The following is an 18,580-nucleotide window of genomic DNA, read 5'->3' as shown; positions in this document are numbered from 1 at the left end:
AACACTAAGGAGCAGCTTTAAAAGAAGTGCTCACTGCTTGGTGCTCCCTGTGAAACGAATTAAAATCGTTTTTGTGTTCAAAGTCTTCCTGTGCATGTGCTAGCAGGGTGAGGACTATTCCATGCCCTCAAGGCACAAGTGAGGAGGACGACATCAGCCTTGTGGGAGTAGCCACATAAAGCGGCAGTGCATGGATTTCAAATGGGACACTTAGGAAGTGGAAGTAAGTCCAATTGGATTTAGGACAAACGCACTCCTATGTGGTAGAAAGCTTTTTTGCCTGTATTCTTTATATTCGTTGGTGTTAGTTTTTTAAGCCCCTGAGTCTGAGGGTGAATGAATCAATTAACAAGCGCCATCTCTCGTGAGAGTAGCGTCCTCAAGTTAGGAAGTGGCCCAGGGATTGCTTAGTAGGACGTCATTCACAATAATTGGAAGGGGCAAGGCTGCCGCACAGTGCATTACAGCACTACATTCGTCTCCGTAAATCAAGCTTCCTAATTGGACAAGGCAAGCTTGGGGGAAAGGGCTATGCATGAGTTTGGCAGCTCCTATTTCCGGGACGCTACATGTACCAGTTGTTGCAGCCGTTGTATCAAACGAACACATAGCAGGTTTGTTTATTCAAGTTACCAAGAGCTGAATTGGGATTCGGGGGTTGCCATTAATTTTAACTAACATGCTGAGTATTCCTGATTGGCATATTCTATATGTGCTTATAAATTAACCATGGCTCATTCAGGCGACAGAGTGTTATGTAGCCACACAGAATTCACCCTGCGATGATGCCTGGTGTTTGGGGCGAATACAAAATTACAGCAGCGCGCAGGATGTTCTTTCATGTCGTCCGACCATGGTTAAAGCAAAGGTAGTTTGAATGCAGGCGTGTCACACATTACATTTACACTCTACCACTTTCAAAAGTCACACTTTCAAAAGTCACAGGCCACCGCTGGAAATGTGAAGTCTAGTGAAATTATTTTACAGTTTTGCATCTTGAGAGGGTGTGCCAGTGATTAATTCAGTGACCTGGAACTTTATGTGAGAAACACTTCATAGTGGGTCGTATAGGAAACTTTCAATCAGGACATCCACAAAAACAGAAAACATATATCACCTATGGGGAGTTAATAAGACATAAGCATAACTGTAGTGAAGTGGATGATTATCATGGACAGGAAATGGAGACTGCATCTAGATTTACTGAAAGAGGGTATTCGGAGAAGGGTTTGAATATGGCGGTCACTACTATGGTTTGTAATATTGATTGTGTAGTTTTACTAAAGGAGAAAGTGAAACACAGATACAAACCTCATCCTATAAATAAGGTGAGATTTGTAACAAAATGTTGCAGAGAAAATTTAAAAATATATAACGTTTTAAGGAAACATTTGGCTATTTTATCACTGGATATATCACAAAAAATCAATTGATTACATATAAGAAAGATGACACACTTAAAAATTTACTGAGTCCAAGTGATACTTTTAATTTACACAGAAGAAGTCCCTGAATTGGATAAGGTAAAGCTCGTGGATGTTTCAAATGTAATAACTGTGTTTGTTGTAAATTTAAAAAAAGACAAAACATCAACATTTGCTAACTATGATTGCACTAAGAATTTTAAAATTAAGGAATTGATCAGTTGTAATTCCACATATTGTGCTTACATCATTGAATGTATTTGTTTTTTTGCAATATGTAGGATCTACTATTTGGCCATTGAATGAGAGATGGATAGAGCATCTGATTTCAATAAGAAATAAGGGCAATAGATCTCCAATTAGTAGACATTTCTTTGAAAAACATAAAGTTGTGGAAATTAGCCATATTTCGCTATTAGGGTTTGATCATGTTCAGGAACATAATAGAGGAGGAGATCAAGAACATAGTCTACATTGTAAAGAGACCTGGTGGATTGACACTCTGAGGACTGTGGAGTAAGGCCTCAATACAGATAAGGAATTTCATACATTTTTATGCAGCAGATGACTTAGACCTGTGCAAATATCCATCAGGTTGAATACTTAAATATTTTCATGGACTAGTTTGGTATTTTCGATAGGACTAAATGGATTATTAGTCATTTTTACCTATGCATAATGTGAATTTGGTATGTCGCTGTGAAACTGGTTCCGTGTGGCAATATAGTGCGCACTGAGGCACATTAAGTACAATGAAAGGGCTTTGAGTTTGCAGTAGATGTTGCAAAGTAATAGGAGTGTATTTGGCACATTTACCTGACTATATATATGTTATTTCTTTATCATGATGCAGCTTATTTTTCATAGGAAGTTAGGTACAGTAGAAAATTCATTAATTTTGTGATGATGTGAGGTAATTAAAATTATGTTGTGACTGTAGGCACTAGGAAGGGATGTACTTTACAATACTTATGTCAGTATAAAGTAATTGACTCCGACCCGTATTGGTATCTGCCAGATTCAACAATTAAATATTTTTGTGGATAAGTTTGATATTTCACATAGGATAAAAGAGAGTGTAAATCTTCTATTTTTCTTGTAAGTATAATGTGATTTTGGGGTGTCGTAAAACTAGCTCTCTGTGGCAAAATAGTTTGACCTAAGGCATATCAAACTGATGACTGCCGTTCAGGACAGCATTGTCACCATGGAATAACAGTGTTTTTAAAACGTCTGATTATTCGTTGATGACTTTGATATAATTTGCAGTGGTGGTTGGTATTAATGAGCAAATGGGGCAAAAAAAAATGCCCTATCAGCATTGGGGAGGAGACAAAAGGGAGAGAATGAACACCATGGAGCAGCTTTAAAAGAAGTGCTCACTGCTTGGTGCTCCCCGTGAAACAATCTAAAATCTTTTTTTGTGCTCAAAGTCTTCCTGCACAAGTGCTAGCTGGGAAAGGACTATTCCTCGCCCTCGAGACACAAGCGAGGAGGGTGACATCAGCCTTGTGGGAGTGGCTGCATAAAGCGGTAGTTCATGGATTTCAAATGGGGCGCTTAGGGAGTAGCCATGGGCGCGGTCAGTAGAGCATCATTCAAAATAATGGGAATGGGCAGGGCTGGCGCACATCTCAGGGGATGGTAACAATTGCAGAACTCTTTTTGCCTCCGTGAATGAGGTTTTCTAATTGGATAAGGGAAGCTTGGGGGTGGGGGCTATGCATGAGTTTGGCAGCTCCTATTTTCGGGACACTACACGTACCAGTTGTTGGAAAAAGAAAGGCTCCTGCAGCTGTAGTATCAAAAGAGCGCACAGCAGGTTTGTTTTTTCAAGTTAAAAAGTGCTTAATTGGGGGGTCGGGCTGCCATTAACTAAACAAACTGCTGAGTCTTCCTGCTTCCTATATGTACTTAAAGACCAACCATGGCCCATTCAGGCGACAGAGCGTAATACAGGCACACACAATTCACCTTGTGATGAGGCTTGGTGCAGAAGAAGAAGTTACTTACCTTCGGTAACGCATTATCTGGTAGAGACTCTATCTAGCTGCAGATTCCTTACCATTGAATTCCCCAGGTGTCAGGCTGGATCCGGAAACTTTTGCTGAGCAATAACATTTGTGCCTGACGTCGGGTGGCTCCATTCTGCTCTGCGTGATATCGTTGGTGTTAGATCTGGGGGTCTCTAGTTGGCAATAGTATCCCTCTTTGTCCAAACAGGGACCCTTACTTCTAAGTCAGGATAATGGGATTACACTCCTTAATAACCCCTGCTCACCCCCTTGGTAGCTCGGCACAAGCAGACCGGCTTATCTCAGAGGCAGTGTGTTAAGCATTTGTGAATATACACAGTAATACAGCCCGTGTTCTTTGCCACTCCAAATTGCTGTGCCAAAAACTTTAGGGGATACCTGCCACTGGATGCTGCCCCGAGCAGAGTGCTGCCACCACCACCATCTGGACGCTGCAACTGTGTACCTCTGAGCGCCGCCATCAGCATCTCACGCCAGGGGACTACATCCCTCAGCATCCTTCGCTGCAGCTTCGCGGCAGCTTCGCCGCGCATCGCACCGCAAGAGTGAGCACCAGGAGGTGCTCATATGGGGGCCAGGGCTCCCGCTGGGCAGGAGTCTGTTTTCTTTGCCACTCCAAATTGCTGTGTCAAAATCTTTAGGGGATACCTGGCACTGGATGCTGCCCCGAGCAGAGCGCTGCCACTGCCGCCATCTGGACGCTGCAACCGTGTCCCTCTGAGCGCCGCCATCACCATCTCACGCCAGGGGACTACATCCCCCAGCATCCCTCGCTGCAACTTTGCCGTGCATCGCACCGTGAAAGTGAGCACCAGGAGGTGCTCATAAGGGGGCCAGGGCTCCCGTGGGGCAGCGGCCCGTTTTATTTGCCACTCCAAATTGCTGTGCCCAAAACTTTAGGGGATACCTGCCACTGGATGCTGCCCCGAGCAGAGCGCTGCCACCACCGCCATCTGGACGCTGCAACCGTGTCCCTCTGAGTGCCGCCATCACCATCTCACTCCAGGGGACTACATCCCCCAGCATCCCTCGCGGCAGCTTCGCCGCGCATCACACCAGGGCAGGACCAGGAGTAGTGGGGACTCTCGATGCCTTCCTCCTATGGGCCGAATCTGTGCTAATGCACGAGATCGAACTTCCAGAACGGAGGCTGTCATTAGATCCATCTCACCCATTTGCAGGACACATCCCAGTGCAAGAGGTATCAGCCAACTCAGCCTTGAGTCCCCAGTCTACTACAGGGATAGCAGCTAGTCCACAGCTGGGTATTCTTCACCCTTCCCCAGTGGCCAATATGTCTTGTTTGACCTCACCCCCCTCTTCTAATATGCGCACTAGGCAGCAAAAGTTGTCACAAGCCCCTAAAGTAAGTGACCAACCTAAGAAAAGGAAAGCTCAAAGTGCCCCTAAAGATAGCCATCAAGTTTCAAAGCAGGCAAAGAGTAGTAAAAATGTATCATCTGGGACGAGAGGGTCTAAAGTTCCACCGATCTAAACTGATCATACTAAGGGGGGTACTGCTAGTTCTGCACGACCTACACTGGTGATCGGACATTCTGATCCCCTGAAGGCTGATGATGACGTTCTTCTAAAACAACTGGAAGGAAAGCTTTCAGCACTAATCAGTCCTGTTATTTCCAAACTTGAAGCTATTGATCAGAGACTGATTAAGATCAAACAGTATATATTAAAAGATCAATCTGCTTGTTCTGGGAGTAGACAGACTAAGGATACAATTATTGGTCAGGAGAGGAATACACCTAGATCTTTAATTCACGATATGTCCCGCCCATTCACTTCCAATGTAATTCCCTTAAGCCAATCCACATCACACGCACCGATTGTTAGGGAAGGACCAAAGGGTCCAGTAGGGAGATTACAGGGTTTGGGAGAGGCCTTGCCGGTGGATGTTTCCTTACACCTCCCACCAGAGGCAACACCACATACCATAGTACTAGCAAATACCCCGAAACTCCAACCTCGAGAAGAGGAACATTGGTCCTCATTAAAGAACAAGGCCCTCCATTTTTTTTAATACTAAAACAGGGCTTGGGAATCATCTTTTTGAAGAATTTAAGATGGTGAGAAGGGTGGCATAGGTAGGTCACTCTGACAAAGGTTCAGATGGCGACTGCGTAGTCTTAAGCTTCAGGTCACCTAAAATGGTCCAGTGTATTTTGGATCGGGCAGCTTCTTTTAGAGTTAGCCAAGAGGTCATTAGTGTTCTCCCGTTGGGATATTTCTATCAACCCGGTACAAACTTCAGGGTAGCAATGCAGAGGTCCTCCTCGAATACGCATGTGTTTAGTAACCATGCTGTATCGACCTCTAACAGATTTGAGGCACTTAGCACATTGGAGGAAAACGATTGACTGTTCACAAAAACTGGTATCACTACCCTTGGGGAATTGGCAACTGGGGGAGCAAGAGACCATAGATTTATAACAGAGAGCCAGAGCCAAGTGGGCCTTCCGACAATAACAACTGAGGAATCAGAGGGCTTAAACAACTGGGAAGATCAATCAGGGAGGGATGATAGTTTAAGTGAGGCAACAACCAATGCTGAGTGTTTAGTGCTGGTCAAAACTATTTCCAGTGCAATACTCGGTTATTACCGGCTTCATCAGAGTAGTATTCATAGTTTAAATCCCCCACAATTGTCTTTGGTCTCATGGAACATCGCAGGGTTAAAAAGTAAACTATCATCACTCGATTGGCTATCCTTTATTGATAAAAATGATGTCTTAATCGTTCAGGAATCTTGGTCAGTGGACCTGGTGTTTAGGCAAGGCTATCTAAACTTCTCAAAGCCTGCCACTCCTGGCAAGCGGGGTAGACCGATGGGGGCGCCTATCCATCTGGGTGAGACAGACATAATGTTAAACAGATGGATTCTGAGAGCAGTGATATTTTAATAATCAACATTTAAATCCCGGGGAACAAGGACCTCTTTATTTTTAACATCTATGCAAGAGGGAAGCCTGGGGGCAAAGCTTTGAATATTGTGGCCCTGCATGACTCGAACCTTGGTCACTACAGCGGATCAGGGAATGTATTAGGAGCGGGAGATTTCAATTGCTGCTTTGAACCTCTAGATAGCAATGAGGTAGAACTTGCTCTAAAGGAAGATCTTTCTTGGGACATTCCCCAATTATCCCTATCTCCTATTAAAAAGTGGACTGAGGCTGCGTTGCAGCTCAAAGTACTATGCCTAGAACATGGGTTAAGGGCTGTGAATGGGAGGACGAAATCTGATAAGCAGGGTGCTCCCACTTTTCACAACGGAATGTGTAGTAGTCGCATAGACTACATACTTTTAAATAAGGAACACTGGTCCCTTCTCAAGGATATGGCTGTCATGGGAAGGGTATAAAGTGAACATAATCCTCTGGTATTGTCTCTTTATCTGTTAGGAAGTTATGCCCCAGAAGTCTGTCCTGTAGGTACCGAAATACAGCTCGCCAACGATACCAGGACAGTAAAATGTACGAACTGCCTTAATAAGGAGGTCCAATTAGTTGCCATAAATAAGTAAGCTTGTTTCTGAGGCAACAGTTGATTTCCTAAATTGTCCCACGCAGCAGGGAAGGGTGTCTAAAGTTACTTCTATCCACACTAAACTTTTTAATAAGCTTAAGGGCTTTTTTACAACTAATGTGCAGAATTTTAAGAACAAGGCCAAACCAGGGGTTGAAACATGGTATGGGAAATCCTGCAGGGAAGCATACAAAGAATTAGCTGGGGCGATAAGAACTAATAACAGGAATAGGATCAAAGCGGTGAGGGTGAAATACAAGAAGGTGCAATACAAGGCAAAAAGAGCATGGGACAAGCAGTATTGGTCTGAGTTGTACCATGCTAGTAAAGACAGGAATATGGTTGGATTTTGGAATTTGGTTAAATGGGGCAAGAGCGTGCCCAGTGAACCACCTTTCAATCATGTAGTTCCTGAGTCATGGGTATCATACTTCTCGACCCAATTTGCCTCCCCCCTCGAGATTTTGAGCTGTCTGTTGGTCTTCCTAATATTCCTGTAGACACTCCACCCTTATACTTCACTAAGCAGGAAGTTGAAATTGCACTTAACACGGTCCCGAGTGGTAGAGCGCCCGGGTTAGACTGTGTACCAGCCGACCTGTTCCTACACGATAAGGAAGTATGGGTGACTTACATTCAGTCCCTGGCGAATGCCATTGCAAAATGCTCCCCTTTACCTGATTTATGGAAGGGTGCCGAGATTATCCCGATTTTTAAAAAGGGGGATCGCTCAGATCCAGGTAACTACAGGCCCATAAGTTTAATTGATTGTATCCAGAAGGTGACTGTGAGGGGAAATCCTCTCTGATTATTCCTTCGTCCCTACCTTTGTCGGGAACAACAGAAGCCTCGCCGCAGGACCGGCTGTGCTGCCTGGGGAATCGCCGCCCATGCAGCACCTGGAGTTCAGAACTACACTCCCCAGGGTGCATTGGGTCCGCACACCTGCCTGACGTTACAGCCAAGCGCCCGGAGGCGCTTAAAAGACCAGGGCGCCTCCCGCAGCGAGGGAAATCCTCTCTGATTATTCCTTCGTCCCTACCTTTGTCGGGAACAACAGAAGACTCTCCGCAGGACCGGCTGTGTTGCCTGGGGAATCGCCGCCCACGCAGCACCGGGAGTTCAGAACTACACCTCCCAGGGTGCATTGAGGCTGCGCACCTGCCAGACGTTACAGCCAAGCGCCCGGAGGCGCTTAAAAGACCAGGGTGCCTCCCGCGGCACAGGCGTGCCCAGGCAAAGCCCGGGCGAAGGGTGGGCCCGTCCGCGCCCGTCGGAGCCCGAAGGAGGACGGGCCGGGCATATCCCTTAACATCTACCTCCAGACCTGGTACTGTACTGTTTAAAATTTATATTGGTAATACTGGGGATGTTGGCCTGACGCAATGATCATTGGACATATTGGGCAATTGCCGTATGGGACACAGTGGAAACCAAGAGTAAAAGAAAGAAGTGTCACGCTGAGGGCAAAGGCCTACATGAACCACAAACACAACACTGCTTTTATATTTGGTGGGAGCCATGGTTGTGTTGGAAAAACAGATTATTAACGTGGAAGAGACACTAGGGAAAGAGCCAGGGAATCGTAGTGTAGAAGCTACAACCGACATCTTATCCCAGCTCACACCCCTGAGAGATAGTAATGCTCAGAATAAATCAAAAAACGGTTGCATACATCACTCGCCATTGGAGATTAAACCAAGCACCTCTGATGAAGAAGCAGAGACACAACCCCCGAACAAACGCCCCAAGAACCCTGTAAATATGGAGGAGGACACTAACAACCAAATCACCAATACTAGCACCACCTATATAAGCCCTCAAAGACACTCTCTAACAAAAAAAGGCCTAAAGTGAAAAAATCTGTTGTACAAACGGCCCCCCGTAGGAACAATAAAAGTTCTGCTAAAATTAACCATGTTACACAAATAGAGCGAAACACCTTAGCGATTGAAAATTTCACGAAAGGAAATAGGCTGTTTACGCAGCACACTCGTTGAGGCCTTACAGATATTGACTAATAGAGTAGCTAGTCTGAAGGAAATGGTCAGTGTAAGTAAACATATAACGAACACAGATAAAGCCAAGCAGGCCCAGTTAGGCACACATAGGATTAACGCATACGATTCACATCCAATTACTGATTCACCCATGGGAAACCGCATATTACCCCCAAGTGATTGCTCACAAACAAATCCTACCTTAAAGAGCAATAGAGATATGCCTTTATCACACATTTACCCAATAAATCTTTCAAATATGGGATTGGCCCAGCACAAGCCAGAAAGATGTGTCCCCGGTTCAAGTGGCCAAATCAACCAGAACGCCATGGACACGAGGGATCACTTAGATTTACCCCCTGCAGCCACCCCATATGTGGTGGTCTTGGCTAATGTGCCTACATTGGCTCAGGGAAAGCATGAAAGTTGGCTGGAACTTAGAAACAAATCCTTATATTGGCTGGGTAAACAAACCGAGCTAAGCAGTGAATTGTTTAGTTGCTTTAAAATGGCAAGAAGGGTGGCGTGGGTGGGAAGGCTAAGCAAGATCTCCTCCGGCGATTGTATCGCCTCGACCTTTAGCGATCCCAGACTTGTCCATGAAATTCTATTTCGCACTAGACATTCTTCCATATTCCATGATTCTATAAGTATCAATTCGTTGGGGGCTTTCTACCCCCCCCCCTATCAACTGACAGGCAGGACTCCTAAACACCAGCAAGGAAGAACACCTCAGGCTACTCCCACATCAAGGTGGAGTATCCCTCTACATAATCCTTATGAGGCCCTATCGGGCATGGACGACCAGGATTGACATGGGAAGATCAGAAAGGGGGAGCAACTCCACAAGCTGTCCAGTTTGCCATGATAGAACAATATGAGCACCAGGGACAGGGCTCCGTCAGTATTCCACAGACAATTATGACGGACAACGTCCTACCTGAAACTATCGAGCCTACTGATCAGGACAAAATGCCTTTAGATAGTACACTCACAAGCAAAGCTCAAAGACAAGAGGCAGAACCCCTAATGAGAATAAGTTCATTGCCAACCGCGAGTATTACAGATGGCCCATGCGCAGAGGTTGACAATAGTGTTTCTACCACAGAGGTGAAATCTACTAACAACATCTTATGTTGGAACGTTGCGGGACTGACAGATAAAATAACTTACCCCCCATGGCTGGAAATTGTAACCAAGCATAGTATTTTCTGTCTACAGGAAACGTGGACCATAAATTAGCTACACATTATGGGCTACCAAACTTTTCATACACCAGCTACTGCCAGTATTCAGGGTAGACACAAGGGGGGGGGGCTACGTACATATATCTCGACCACAGGGGGATCCAAAGTAGTTAAGTTCTTGTCAACAGAGTACTACCAAATCATAGTAACCCCTTGGGGAGATCTTAAAAACATGACACTAGTTAACTTTTACAACAACATTCCAACACAATTGCTGGGAAATGTTGTAAATAACCTAATGTCCAATCTATTAAAATTAGAGGAACAGATGGCCGGTGACATGGCCCTGTTATGGGTAGGCGATTTCAACTGCACCCTATGCCCTCGTGGTGCCGCAGGTATCTGCGGCTTGGGCGACAACAAAGAAGATGTTCCTACTCACTTTAATCACTCCAAGCTGGGGGACCTACTAAATAACTTGACTTCTTATTTCACCTTGTCACATGTTAACGAACTATGTTCTCCCACTAAACCCTTTCGGCCCACTTTTAATGGGAGAGGGTGTAATTCAACCATCGATTTCACCCTCTTATCCTCAAGATACTCAGGGTCAGTACTAAGCTGGAAAATACTTGACACCATCCTTAGCGATCACTATCCAATCTCGATCACTATAAAACCTAAGGGCATCGAGCAAAAATCGCTGGATAACCCTGTATATAATCCACTAATAAGGCTAGCTAGCAGTAATGGGTACTGTATCAAATGGGACAAGGTGGAGCCTGTGGCTTTCCTTCAAAACTTAGTTAAAAACACTTATGAGGATATTCAAATCTGCCTTTCAAACAAGGATGAACCCCATATAGTTATGGATTCCTTTAATAAAATCTTAGCGGAATCAAAAAGACTTCTACTAGGGTATCTCGCCATGGCTCGAAGAAGGGACAAGGCTGGTTCGACGAGGGCTGCACCAAGGCACTTACCATCCTAAAGAAAGCCTTACATGCCACCCCAAGATCCCGTGAAACAATTCGGAGAGCTAGACAATCCTATTGTGCCGCCATAATTGGCAGGAAAAAACAACTAAAGAAAGATGCATGGCTGGCACTCCATGAAGCATCCAAAAGAAAGATAATATAGCCTTTTGGAAGGCAGTAAATGCCCCATTTTTGCAAAGCAAACAGGCGGACCAAATTGACCTCGCAATCCCGGGTGAAACCTGAATTATACATTTTAAAGGCTTATATGACAAGGCAGATGCTGTGGAACCCAGATTCTTACATGGAAATGATCTTGACGCATCTGTGGGGCACAATCTACCTAGTGCTTTCCCTTTGGGTATCACGTTTGAATGTGAGGAAGTCATTAGGGCATTAAAAGAAAGCCCCTCAGGGAAGGCACCTGGTCCCGATTGTGTCCCCATGGATGTCTACAAATCTGAGATTGACCTATGGGCCCCCTTGCTCACTAACGTGCTTAACTCCTCAAATATCTCTGGATTCATCCCAACCTGGCCAGACGCAATCGTGGTACCGATCTTTAAAAAAGGGGACAGGAATGATCCCACCTGTTACCGCCCGATTTCGCTACTCGATGCCTTGATGAAAGTTGCCGGGAGGATTATCTTAAATAGGATCCAGGACTGGACGGAGGAACATGATGTCATCTCAAACCTACAATATGGTTTCCGGGCAGGCAAAGGCACCATAGAACAGGGCCTCAATTTGGTATTAATAATACCAAAATATACCCAGGCCAAAAAAGGAAATCTGTTTGTCATTTTTGTGGACTTAAGTTCCGCATTCAACTGTGTGGATCAAGAGATGCTTTGGTCGATACTCATCGAGATTGGTATAGATAAGCAATTTCTGTTGTTCATCAAAGAACTTTATAAGGGGGCAGGTGCTAGAGTCCGATATGGGAGGAGGGGTGAGTGCTCTGAGAAGTTCGAAATACGCAGAGGCGTTTAACAGGGGTGCATTTTAGCACCCCTGCTTTTCACCCTATACATCCACGCAATTGGTCAACATCTCAGTGAATCATATCATGACTATCCAACAATAAGCGGGTCATCAATACCAATACTTCTGTATGCGGATGACGCCGCAATAATGTCCCCGGACAAGGGTTGGACTGCAAAGGGCAGTAGGGAAATTCACTGATTTTATGAGAAGCAGAGGCCTAAAAGTAAACGTCTCCAAAACATATACTCTGTCCTGTGGAACCGGGACCAGAAGGACACCATGCCCAATCTTTCTGGATGGGAGAAAAGTCGAGAGCACTGATAGGTTCGCCTATCTAGGTATTAATTTCGACAGAAGGGGTACATGGCAGGCAGCTGCAACAGCAAGGCATTTAGCTTTCTCCAGGGCCACAGGTGCACTGACTAACTTTGCCAAAAAACTGGGAGGGAGACCGGTTGGTGAACTCTTACAGATCTATAAATCAAAATGCATATCCACCGGTACCTATGGAACAGTGCTCTGAGGGATTGAGCACGCAGAATACATCCAACTCCGTGAGAATCATTTTATTCGTTATCTATTAGCAGCCCCCAAATGCACAGCCACATACGTCGCTCACAATGAACTAGGCCTCCCATATATTTCCGACACCATTAAATCTTCTCCCATATTATTGTGGCACAATGTATGGGTAAAACCTGAGACGAGCCTGAACAGAGATGTTATTAAAGATTGTCTCAGGCTAGATGGTGTGGCCAACATAAAATGCTTTAAGTATGTAAGAGAAATGCTTAAAGACATTGGGCACCCGGAATATTTTTCAAACCCTGCAAGCATGGAGGCTGTGTCTAGAATTACTCTGAAAAGGATGATCCTAGAGCACCTAGACAGTAAAAGATGGCTCTTGGAAAAGGGTAAACGCACAGTCATAGCAAACCAACTAATCACCATTGATGGCGGGGTTCAGCAGTATTTACTATTAGAACCATGCCCCTTTGCCCGTATGCTCCTGACCCGTTTCCGTACGGACACCTTTTTTAGACTAATCACTTTCCCGCTATGTAATGATTGGACAGGGGAAAGAGTAATCTGCCCGTGTGATGACATCTCATACCAGTCCAACATCCTCTGCGTACTGTTCTGCAGGTTTGATCTCATCCCGAGAGAAAGATTCCTGAAACCCTTATTAAAGGCCTGGGGCTTACGTACTTGCAGAGTGGCCTTTTACAAGTTAAAATTACTAGAAAACGCATATGTCATCAAAATTGTATCTTCTTACTTGAAACTTGTTATCAGGTTCAGGAACTTGATGTAATAAATGTGGCTATTATTATCTATCTATATTTGATTACCTCTGGAAAACTTGTACATAGAGCATTAAGAAAGTACAACTATTTTATATAAATGTTTAAAGTTTTACTTTTTAATCCTGATCATATAAATTTGTATTGAGTGGAGCGCCTTTCATTCCTCGACAAATCCTTAGCCTCACATGAACTGGATTACATCACGCCATCTTGTTAATGCACTCAACATTATATGTATTGATATTTTTTAATGTGTCTTTTAAATGAATGCTTTTATGATTTTGTACTCTAAAAATCGAATAAAGCTAAATTGATTTGATTTGATTTGACTGTGAGGCTCGTGTTGAGCAGGATCCAAGGCTGGATCGACGAGTTCGATACTCTGTCTCCATTACAGGCCGGGTTCCGCTCTCACACGAGCACTATTGATCAGGTTTTTAGATTTGTTTTAATTTACTGGCATGTGGTAATCCTTAGAGGTGGGACATTGTATGCCGCTTTTGTAGATCTTAAGTCGGCATTCGACCTAGTGCCACGTGCCAAGATGTGGGGTGTTTTTGCGGAACAGAGTATGCCACTTGACCTATTGGCCTTCTTAATTAAACTTCTTGAGGCGAACTTTGCACAAGTGCGTTGGGGCCAGCAAGGGAGAGTAACCAAGAGGTTACGATTGCCAGAGGGGTTCGTCAAGGGTGTGTACTCGCACCAACACGCTTTTCTTTGTACATCAACAGGGTGATCCAGTATTTTGTGACTCACCCTACTGACGCTCCCACACTTGATGTTAGGAAGATCCCTCTGCTAATGTTTGCAGCTGACACCCTGTTAATCTCTAAAACGCAACAAGGTCTCCAGAGGGCGATCGCGAGATTTGAAGTGTTCTGCAAGGACCATGGCATCATTGTCAATGTGAACAAGACAAAGTTCATGGTGGTACATAAACATAAGTCTGTAAGAGGAAGGATGGTTATGAACGAAGCCACGTTAGAGCAGACCCAAGTTTTTTCCTAAATCGGAATAACCCTAGGTTCCAAAATAGACTGGAAACCTCATACGGACTACCTGGCCCTTAAACATTCACAATTAGCTGGCGCCTTACTTAAAGAACAGCGCCACTCACTCACAAAACCAATTGCCCCTGTGCTTAAAATCTACAACACAAAAATTAGCAGGTCGGTCCTGTATGGGGCCGAACTTTGAGGGTTTAGTAATCTAGGGGCACTGACGATTTCCCAAAACAAGTTTATGAGGGGATTAACTGGCCTCCCCCAATCTATGCCACTACTGCCCCTCTACTATGATCTGGGTTGTCAACACATAGAGGATGTGGCACGTTTTAGACCTGTGGCCTACTGGAGCAGACTGTGGGTCACCCCTGAGCTCTCCCAGTACGCCCAGGCCTTTCTTGAGGTTAGAGATGCTGATAGTGCGTGCAAAATTCCATGGTTTAAAGAGGTTAAGGCTTCCTACAATGCAATGGGTCTACTTTCTCTCTGGCAAAACCCCGCAGCCAATGTCTTTCCCCCGAGGAAGAAGTTTAAGAGCTATACTGGAACATGGTCTCTATGAAACGTTTCAGGATTTTAACCAGTCCTTCACTATCAAGAGATTTCCTGGAGACAAAACACGATAACGTTTATGAAGTGTACTGGGATTTTACTACGCTTCCTTGTGATAGGAGACGGTAACACCAATTTAGGGTGGGTACGCTCCCAGTAAATTCATTTACCAGTAAATGGTACGCCATGGCTAGCACAAGTTGTCCATTCTGTCCGGCTCAGCCGGAGACTATAGCACACATCTTATTTATTTGCCCAGTGTACAAAATTCTGAGGCACACATGGCTGAAGCCTATTTGCCTGTTGAAGGCTATCAAAACAGGCAAAAAGGCGTTAAGGATATTACAAACCGACTGTACAGAACCTATAGCTATTGCTATTGCCAAATTTTTACACTGGATGTGGGCGATCCGTGCATATAAGCTAAGTTGATGTAAAGGCTTTTTAATGTAATTATAAACCTAGTCATCTAATTTCTGTGGTACAGATGGTGTTATGGAAGTGGGGGTTTCTTTTAGTTTTTAGAAATAGTTCTTATCTTTGTATCTTAACCTAAATTATTGTGTACATGAATGAAGTGACTTGTGAATTAATTCTCCTACTGTATGGCTTTGATAATATTAAGAGAAAGGAGCGATCATTATTTTTTAATGTATTGTCTTTTATGATATGTGTATCGAAATAAAGACTTTTATGATGAAAACACTACAGATGGACACAACACAGGTTTTATAAAAATAAGTATTCTTTAAATAGACTTAACACAAGACCACAAACGACAAAAATCCACAATACTACACTTAAGATTGCTTAAAAGATGATTAAAGTTGCTTAGTTCAAGTTGATGGTAGATGCGACAAGGTTCTCAACAAAGTACCTGGATTCGTAACGCAAAGTAAACAAAAAGGCTTGCAGAAGGGGAGATGCGTTGGTTCCGTGACCCGGGGGAACGGTTGCGTCCTTCCTCAATACTTGCGCAGAGTAGTGGACTCGTCGTGAGCCTTACCGGTGCAGAGGTGATGCGTAGTTTCTCAGCCTGCGGGCCCGTTGCGGTGCGCAAGATGGCGCCTTGATGCGATGCGATGATCCGTTTGCGGTGTGAGAAGATGGCACCCTTGATGCGGCGATGCGATGACGATGCAATGACGCCCTGGCAGCCTTGCGACGACTCTGTAATTTGGAGCCGCGACAGGCCCTGCGACACGGTGATGCGATGGCGACTCTCTCGATGGTATCACGCTTCTTCTGTGATGCAACAGCAGGCAGCTTCGATGAACACACGCTTCCAGGGAGATGCGGCGAAGGCTCGCTTCTCCAGCGATGCGACGATTTCAGCTGCGGCGGCGACACGCTTCTTCTCGATGCATCGTGCTTCCAGCTCCCAGTGGCACGCAAGTGTCTGGAGTCAGAATTCCCAGCAAGGAAATTCAGGGGAAGCTGGAGGTGAAGTCTTTGTCCCTGAGACTTCAGCAGGAGGCAAGCACAGTTCAAGCCCTTGGAGAATATTCTGTAGATGAAAGTCTTTTACAAAGTTCCTTCACCTTTCCCTTGGCAAAGAAGCAACCACTGCAGGCCAACCCAGCAAACAGCACGCTGGCAGAGGGGAAGTCCAACTCCTGCAGCTTCTTTGGTTCTTCTCCTTGGCAGAAAGGTTTCTTGTTCCAGAAGTGATCTAATTTCTTGGGATCAGGGTCCCAATATTTATACCCCAAAATCCTTTGTTCTCGGAAGGCAGATAGGCCTCTGCCTAGTCCAAACCAGTTCCTGAGTACTTTGTTTACATGACTCTCTTCTTCCTTTCACTGTGCAGGGCAGAGACATCAGCCACCCTACAGGAGGTGGAGCCAGCACAGGGGAGGGAAAATACAGCTCTGGAGCACTCTGTTGACATGATTCCTCCTCTCCTTTCACAGTGCAGGGCAGAGACATCAGACAAGCCACAGGGGGTGAAGCCAGCATTGTAGAGGGACGACCCAGCCCTATTCCGGTCCCAGGTGAAACTCCTTCCTCCCATCTAGATGCAGATCTCTCCATTCACCACTGCGCTGCCCAAGCCTGTCTCCTGGAATCCCCCAGCCCTGTCACTCACAAACCCAGACAAGCAATACACAACCCAGCAGAGGCAGGCCTGGATAGTTAGGCAAGAAAATACCTACTTTCTAAAAGTGGTATTTTCAAACACAGAATATTAAAACCAACTTTACTAAAAGATGTATTTTATTATTCTGAGTTCAGGCATACTAAATTCGAATTTCTACCATGTTCCCTGAGTCAGTTAGGATTATAAGAATGTAATAATCTAACTGCCCATTCTGGCCTATGGAGAACAGATAGCCTCCAATAGTGAAAAACGAAAATGGCTGTAATTCACTATTAGGACATGCTACACACATCAGAGCATGTCCTAGCTTATACTTACAATGCACCCTGCCCTTGGGCCTACCATAGGGGTGTCTAATATGAAGCAAAGGGAAGGTTTAGGGACTGGCAAGTGGGTGCACTTGGCCAAGTCAGTGCTAGACTGCACACATGCCTTGCAATGGCAGGCCTGAGACACATTTTACAAGCTGCTTCTGTGGGTCGCACAACCAGTGCTGCAAGCCCACCAGCAGCATTTGATTTACAAGCCCTGGGCACATATGGTGCACTGTATTAGGGGCTGACAGTAAATCAAATAACCAAATCATGGAATAACCAATCAATACATCAATTTAACATAGGGAACACTTGCACTGTGGCACTGATTAGCTGTGGCACAGTGCCCAAAACATATAACCAGCAAAAACATATCAAAACAGAGGAGGCAATCTGTCAAAAATGGAAGGGAGACTCTAACAGTAGGCATCAGTAGCGTCGGTTATGACATCACAGTGCTTACATTGGCGCCACCCAGGCGCACGGACGTCAGTACTCTTTCCACGCCAGAAGCGCAGAGCCACATGGGTGGGGCTGTAAAGAATCTGCAGCTAGATAGTGTCTCTACCAGATAATGCGTTACCGAAGGTAAGTAACTTGTTCATCTGATAGGGACTTCTAGCTGCAGATTCATTACCTTTGAATCAGATACCCAAGCCATACCGTCCCGGCGGTGGATTGCCGACTCATGAGCTAGACTAAATAGTCTTGCAGAACTGAGGTGGCACAGTGCCCCTCCCTGCGCACTTGACCATCAAGGCAATAATGTTTTGCGAATGTGTGCAATGATGCCAACGTCGCTGCCTGACAGATGTCTTGAACTGGGCCACCCCATGCCAAGGTCGTAGTAGCAGCCTTTTCCCTGGTGGAATGGGCCCTCAATCCCTCAGGGGGCTGCTTCTTCGCCAAGGCATAACAAAGCGATACAAAAGGGGATGATGGACGGAGCGTTTGAACAAATCAAACACTCACCCCCAATCAAGTGATCTGGGTTTAATCCATCACCATTCTTTAGTTCACTCAGCCACCCCAGTTCAGATATGGCTATATGCAAATCAGTTTGACCCTGTGCCTCATGGGAACAGTGCAGCCCGAACTGCCAAGCCATGTCTTCCCTGGACCGGAAACAAGCATCCTGGGACCGGTTTCGG

General features: G+C 45.1%; 1 protein-coding gene across 1 annotated transcript in view; it reads right to left on the bottom strand.

Moving 5' to 3' along the window:
* The window catches only part of LOC144818685 (dynein axonemal heavy chain 6-like), a 1,395,111-nt gene that overhangs the window by 737,547 nt on the left and 638,984 nt on the right, over window positions 1-18,580 (bottom strand). The window lies entirely within an intron of this gene.

This window comes from Lissotriton helveticus, chromosome 2_1, assembly GCF_964261635.1.
Source record: "Lissotriton helveticus chromosome 2_1, aLisHel1.1, whole genome shotgun sequence".
In the NCBI taxonomy this organism is placed as follows: Eukaryota; Metazoa; Chordata; class Amphibia; order Caudata; family Salamandridae; genus Lissotriton; species Lissotriton helveticus.
Note: the sequence above shows the minus strand (reverse complement) of the source record. Positions and strands in the feature narration are given on the sequence as shown.